Here is a 6768-nt window from a genome sequence, read left to right as displayed (position 1 = left end):
AAGAGGAGAGTGTCAGGGGAAGTTAGAGTTCCACTCCAAGGGGACTGGAGTAGCTGAAGAGAAAGAAAACTATTCCCATCTCTCAAGACAGGTTTACTGAGCAATGGGTAGCAGAGCGGGGAGCCCTCACCTCCTCCCTTAAATTCACCTGAAACCTACAAAGTTATGTGAAACTTTTCTAGCAGCAACGGTGAAGGTCAAGAAGACAAAGAGGGACTTCCCTGGAGGTCCAGTGGTTAAGACTCCGTGCTTCCACTGCAGGGGGTGCGGGTTCGATCCCTGGTCAGGGAACTAAGGTCCTGTATGCTACATGGTGTGGCCAAAAAAAAAAGAAGAAGACGACAAAGAAGTATGAATAGACTGAAAAACAGAAATCTGGAAAGATTTATAGCGCCAAAGAGCAAAGCAGTAAGAACTTTGAGATAAAATGGCCATGAAGTAGTTGATATCTATTTTCAAAGAGATAAAAGACAATACTTGTTTCAACAAGAGGAAATCAAGTTAGAGTGTGACTAAGTAAAAACACTAACAATTCAAATGGTATCTCCATTAGAAGTGGTAAAAAGCAGAACTGAAGAACTTCTGCTTCTGGGTAGGATGTGGTAGGTCTCCGCAGGTCCCCACGCCCATTGCAACAACTAGGAGGAAATGTAAGACGAAAATAATAATTTTTAAAGACAATGGCGAGGGGTGTTAAGAAAGAAAGACCATATGAATTAAAATTTCAAGGAGGAGAAAGCCCCTTCAAGGTGAACTGATGATGGGCAGTTGTTTTCTTCCCTGAGACATTTGCTGAGATGGGACATCTCTGATGATCAGAATTGTCCCAAACAGAAAGGCTGTACTGGGGAAAAAAAGAAATGGAGTTTCTGGTGCTTACAGGGACAGTGCTATGGATTGGTACCTGGAGGAACCCAAAATGCAAAGCCAGTTTTCCCCCATGGAACATTTGCTGAGTTCTGGAGCAGTATGGGCAACTAGGAAGGGGCTGGGCTGGAAAGGCAGGTGTTTAGAGGGAGGAGGCCTGAAACAAACAATAATTGGTCTCCCCCTCAAGATATTGGCCAGACTTTGTTTGTTTGTTGTTGTTGTTTTTAAATATTTATTTATTTGTTTATTTTGGCTGCATTGGGTCTTAGCCGCAGCACGCGGGCTCTTCGTCGCGGAGTGCAGGCTTCTTTCCAGTTGTGGCACGTAGGTTCTAGAGTGTTCAGGCTTAGTTGCCCCACGGCATGTGGGATCTTAGTTCCCCCACCAGGGATCAAACCCGCCTCCCCTGCATTGGAAGGCAGATTCTTAACCACTGGATCACCAGGGAAGTCCCATTGGCCAGATTTTGAACCTGTGTGGGTTGGGAGGTTAAAGAGCTAACCTCAAAATGTCATTAAAGCAGCACTTGAAGGGCTGGAAGAGACAGAGACTGGCCAGGCTTTCCTAAAACTCAGAGGACAGGGGCGATCCAGGGGAGGATGGAGTTTTATCAGAACTATAACTGCCCCAACTCAGCTCAATGCTTGATTATATCAAGGTAACTGGCTACTCTGGGAACCCTCAGGGAGAAGTTGGGGAAGAGAATAACATCATATTTTACCTTTCTTTTATACCCAATATGCAACATACACTCAAATATTATAAAACATGCAAAAAGGGAGAAAAATGGGGCCAATACACAAGAGAAAAATAAACTGTAGAAGCAGACCCACAAATGATAACTATGCTTGGGACTTCCCTGGTGGTCCAGTGGGTAAGACTCCATGCTCCCAATGCAGGGGGTCTGGGTTCAACCCTAGTTAGGGAACTAGATCCCACATGCATGCCGCAACTAAAAGTTCGCATGCTGCAACTAAGAAGTCTGCATGCTGCAACTAAAGACCCCACATGCCGCAACTAAGACCCGGCACAGCCAAAATAAGTAAACTAAATAAATAAATAAATACTTAAAAAATAATAAATTAAATTAAATTAAATTAAAATAACTATGCTTAATATGTTAAACGGAGACAAAGGTGGACAAAATAGGTGCAAATATAGAGAATTTCAACAGGGTTGGAATCTATTTTAAAAGAATCAAAGGAGCAGGTAGAACTGAAAAATGCCATCTCTGAAATTACAAACTCTAAAAATTCATAGAGCTAAAGGATAAAGTCACAATCATAGAGACTAAACACACAGTCTCAGGATTAGTTCCCTAACCAGAAGACAGAACTAGTGAACTTGAAGATAGATTGAGTCTAAACTAAAATAGAGAGAGAGAAAAAAAGAAATGGAAAGAACAGAGTCTAAGAAACATGTGGCACTCCAAAATATGAGTAATTGAAGTTCCAGAAGGAAAAAGGGATGTTTGGACCAGAATAAACTGGAGATGACCCAAATGCCTATATAAGAATAAGAAAGAATAAGCCATAAGTACATGTACCAACCCTGATGAATCTCAAAGACAGGTTGACAAAGAAATGCTATGTGAAAAAGTGCATACTTATGATTCCATTTCATGAAGTTCAAGAACAGGCAAAACTAAGCTATAGAAAAATGAAAATAGTAGTTATGTCTGAGGGGTTCCGACAGGAAGCAGTATGAGCATGTAGGGGAACAGCTCCGCTGTGGCATCCTTACAACCTTGCTTGTCTCTACATGGGCCATGTAGGCAAGGCTTGAGTAGGGTGACTTGAGTCTTTTTTTTTTTTTTTTTAAAGGGAACTTTTTATTTTATTTATTTATGTTTGGCTGCATTTGGTCTTCGTTGCTGCGTGCGGGCCCTCTCCAGTTGCCACGAGTGGGGGCCACTCCCCGTTGCGGTGCGCGGGCCTCTCACTGCAGCGGCCTCTCTTGTTGCAGAGCACAGGCTCTAGGCGTGCGGGCTTCACTAGTTGTGTCATGCGGACTCAGTAGTTGTGGCACGCAGGCTCAGTAGTTGTGGCTCGCAGGCTCTAGAGCGCAGACTCAGTAGTTGTGGCGCATGGGCCCAGCTGCTCTGCGGCATGTGGGATCCTCCCGGACCAGGGCTGGAACCCGCTTCCCCTGCATTGGCAGGCAGACTCCCAACCACTGCGGCACCAGGGAAGCCGTGACTTGAGTCTTGACAGAATACACCACTATTATTCCTGGAGCAAGGGGACATAGCAGCCTAGAGAGGAGACTCCCTGTATTATGGGAGACCATTTTTCATCCATCTTTCTAGTTTCAGTTGAGTGCAGGGCTTTCCATCAGGCCCCCTCCTGTCGTAGAGTAAGGCCAGATGCCATACAACTGCTTGGCCGGAGTTTAGAGTTGGCTCCTTAGCCACAGAGTGACCTATCACCATGCCTCCTGTCACCTGTCCCTCCAGTTCAGTGTCATCCTGCGGCACTAGGGAGGGATGTGAGAAGCTGACAATATGCTGGTCTTGCTTTTGCTGTCAGTGTGAGTAATGAGCTGTCTGGATCCTTGCGACTTGTTGTTTCCTTACCAGCTGAGTCTCTGGAAGTGTGACAGGCCCACCCAGTGGCTGCAGTAGTAGATGCTTGTGGCCCTGTTAGCCACCATGCTGCGCCTAGGGACTGCTTGACCACTTGACCACTTTGGTACTTAATGTGAGGCTGATAAGGTCACAACCCTTTTTTTGGAGAAGAGACAGTGCTCTTAATGTGGGCTGTCAAGTCAAGTATGGGCTAGAACTCTGGTGGACTTAGCGTACACTAAGTGTCCACTTACTGCTGAGTTGTTTGGTGACATCAGAGACAAGTGGTCTATGACGATTGTTCCTGATCCCCAATGAGCTCCACTGGTGTTTAGCATTGGAAATCAAAGAGGGTCTTGCAGAGTTAAAGAAGGCATATGCTGGTTATTACTCGCCCTCCTACTGTGACTACAGATAGAACACTATCTGGTGAGTAAGGGCAGTCTGCCACTCAGAAATGGGCTGAGATCCACTCTTACAATGAGTAAGAAAGGAGGGAAATTAGAGACAGACTTGGGCAAAAGTCCAATGAAACAATAGAAGCATGGCTTATCCGACTAGCAAAGGCAAGTGCTATGCAAATTCTGATGTAAGATGACAAGGAATGGAAGCCATTTGGGTGTTAACAACTGACCCCATGCTCCAAGCCACTTTGGCCACAACCATTCTGGTCAGTGAAGTGGATATGGAGGAGGAAAATATACGGACAAATCAGGGCTTGTTGCAGTGGGTCTTTACAGCTATAATGAAACCGTGACCTGTCCAAGATAAATTCCTGTCATCTGATAAGCACCCTTGGACAATAATGGGAGAGTCTATCACTTCCTTTTAGTCCCCTGGATGGAATCCCCCTCATGGATTCAGCATGGCTGAAAACTCACTCTTACTAGATTTGGAAATAGCTCTCAAATTGGACAACAGATTGAGGTAGTTTGGGGGTGGGACCTTTTAATTTTTTTTTTTTTTTTTGGTCGCACCATGTGGCATGCGGGATCTTAGTTCCCCAACCAGGGATTGAACCCACGCCCCATGCAGTGGAAGTGCAGAGTCCTAACCACTGGGCTGCCAGGGAAGTCCCCGGGTAAGACTTTTTTTTTTTTTAATTTTTTTTATTTATTTATGCCTGTGTTGGGTCTTCTTTTCTGTGCGAGGGCTTTCTCTAGGTGCGGCAAGTGGGGGCCACTCTTCATTGCGGTGCGCGGGCCTCTCACTATCGCAGCCTCTCTTGTTGCGGAGCACAGGCTCCAGACGCGCAGGCTCAGTAGTTGTGGCTCACGGGCCTAGTTGCTCCGCGGCATGTGGGATCTTCCCAGACCAGGGCTCGAACCCGTGTCCCGCGCATTGGCAGGCAGACTCTCAACCACTGCGCCACCAGGGAAGCCCAAGACTTTTTAAGCTAATACACACCCAAGTGGTTGTAAATAACATTGTTGAATGTATTGTGGGAATAGATGTTTGACGTATGTTTAAGACTTCTTTTGATTGTAAGGGATGTTCCCAATGGAGAAGTGTCATGATTAGGATAGTGGTTAATTAGGACAGGGACAACTGGTCACCTCTCCTGACCTAGCCAAGTGGTTACCAAGAAGCAGAGGGCTATGGATGGGGAAGTGGGGGGGACCACAGTCTTGATCAAGGAACTAGTGGATTTACGGGTGCTCAAGGAAATGAGATCTTTTTTTTTAATAAAGGAAATGTAATATTTAAATTAATTAATTAATTTATTTTTGGCTGCCTTGGGTCTTCGTTGCTGCACGCGGGCTTTCTCTAGTTGTGGCGAGCAGGGGTACTCTTCGTTGTGGTACACGGGCTTCTCATTGGGTGGCTTCTCTTGTTGCAGAGCACGGGCTCTAGGCAGGCGGACTTCAGTAGTTGTGGCACTCGGGCTCAGTAGTTGCGACTCGCGGGCTCTAGAGCACAGGCTCAGTAGTTGTGGCGCATGGGCTTAGTTGCTCTACAGCATGTGGGATCCTCCCGGAGCAGGGCTCGAACCCGTGTTCCCTGCATTGGCAGGTGGATTCTTAACCACCGCGCCACCAGGGAAGCCCCACAAGCCCACTTCTCATCCGTCTTCCTAGTTTCAGTTAAGTGTAGTCCTTTCCACCTTGCCCCACCCTCCTCCCCCCACTTAAGAGTGTAGCTGCAGGTCATAAAATTGTCTGACTGCAGTTGAGTTGGCTTCTCAGCCACAGACAGACCTACCATCGTGGTGCCTGTCATCTGGTCCCTCTGGTTCAGTGCTGTCCTGTGACTAGGGAAAGCCGACACCATGTTGGTCTTGCTTTTGCTGTCTGTGTGAGTAATAGCTGTCTGGACCCATTGGGGCTTGTCATCCTCTTACTGGCTGGGTCTCATGGAAGTGTGGTAGGCACACCTGGCAGCTGCACAGTGATTTGTGCAAAAGGATTTGTGGCCTTGTTAGCTACCAGGCTGCACTTAGGGAATGCTTGACCTCTTGATAGAGGGGAAGTTTTGGAGTGATGAGAAAGTGATAATTTGATCTGAGTGGTGATTATACTTGTATATCCATTTATATACATGAGCAGCACACTTAAGACTTGTGCCATATACTGTAAGTTGTATCTCAGTTAAAAAAAAAAAAAGAACCACCAGAGAATCAATAAGAGCTCTTGAAAATAAGATTATGATTGCCAAAATGGAAAATTCAGTAGACAGGTCGGAAGATAAATTTCCCAGAACACAGGACAAAACACAGAGACACAGAGGATGACGAACCCAGCCTAGGTCTACCACCTTAGTAACAGGCATGCTAGTTGGCGAATAAACCTAGAAAAATGTTTCTGATGGTGATAAAAGAAATGGGAGTTAAAACAATGAGATGGGTTTGTAAATCTGGTTAATCAACCAAAAAGTTGCTTAAGCAATTTTCAACAGTTTGTAATTGGCGGTGGAAACTGGCACAACCCTTTTGGGGAGCAACAGAATGCCAAGTATCATCAGTCATATCAGTCCTTAGCTTTGGCCCTGGTAACCTCACCGCTGAAAGTTTGTCCTAAGGTAATAGTTTAAAAAGAAGACATGTGGAATTCATGGAGATGTTCACTAGCGTGGTTTATTATGCTGTAAAATTATAAACAACCCAGATGTCCAGTAAAAGAACAAGCAAGAAAATTATAGGCCTTACCGGAGGAAAGCACGGAAAGGGACCGTGATTAACGCACGGTACCAACAGGAGGCAGCACTCCTTTGCCTGAGGAGCGTAACTGCATCTAATTAAGGATACCTACACCAGAACCAGGGGGGGGCTGGAAAATGTACTTCACCGTTCGGTTGGTGAAATGGAGGAGGAATGTTTCTACTACTGGTAATTA

This window comes from Eschrichtius robustus, chromosome 1, assembly GCF_028021215.1.
Source record: "Eschrichtius robustus isolate mEscRob2 chromosome 1, mEscRob2.pri, whole genome shotgun sequence".
Classification (NCBI taxonomy): domain Eukaryota; kingdom Metazoa; phylum Chordata; class Mammalia; order Artiodactyla; family Eschrichtiidae; genus Eschrichtius; species Eschrichtius robustus.
Note: the sequence above shows the minus strand (reverse complement) of the source record.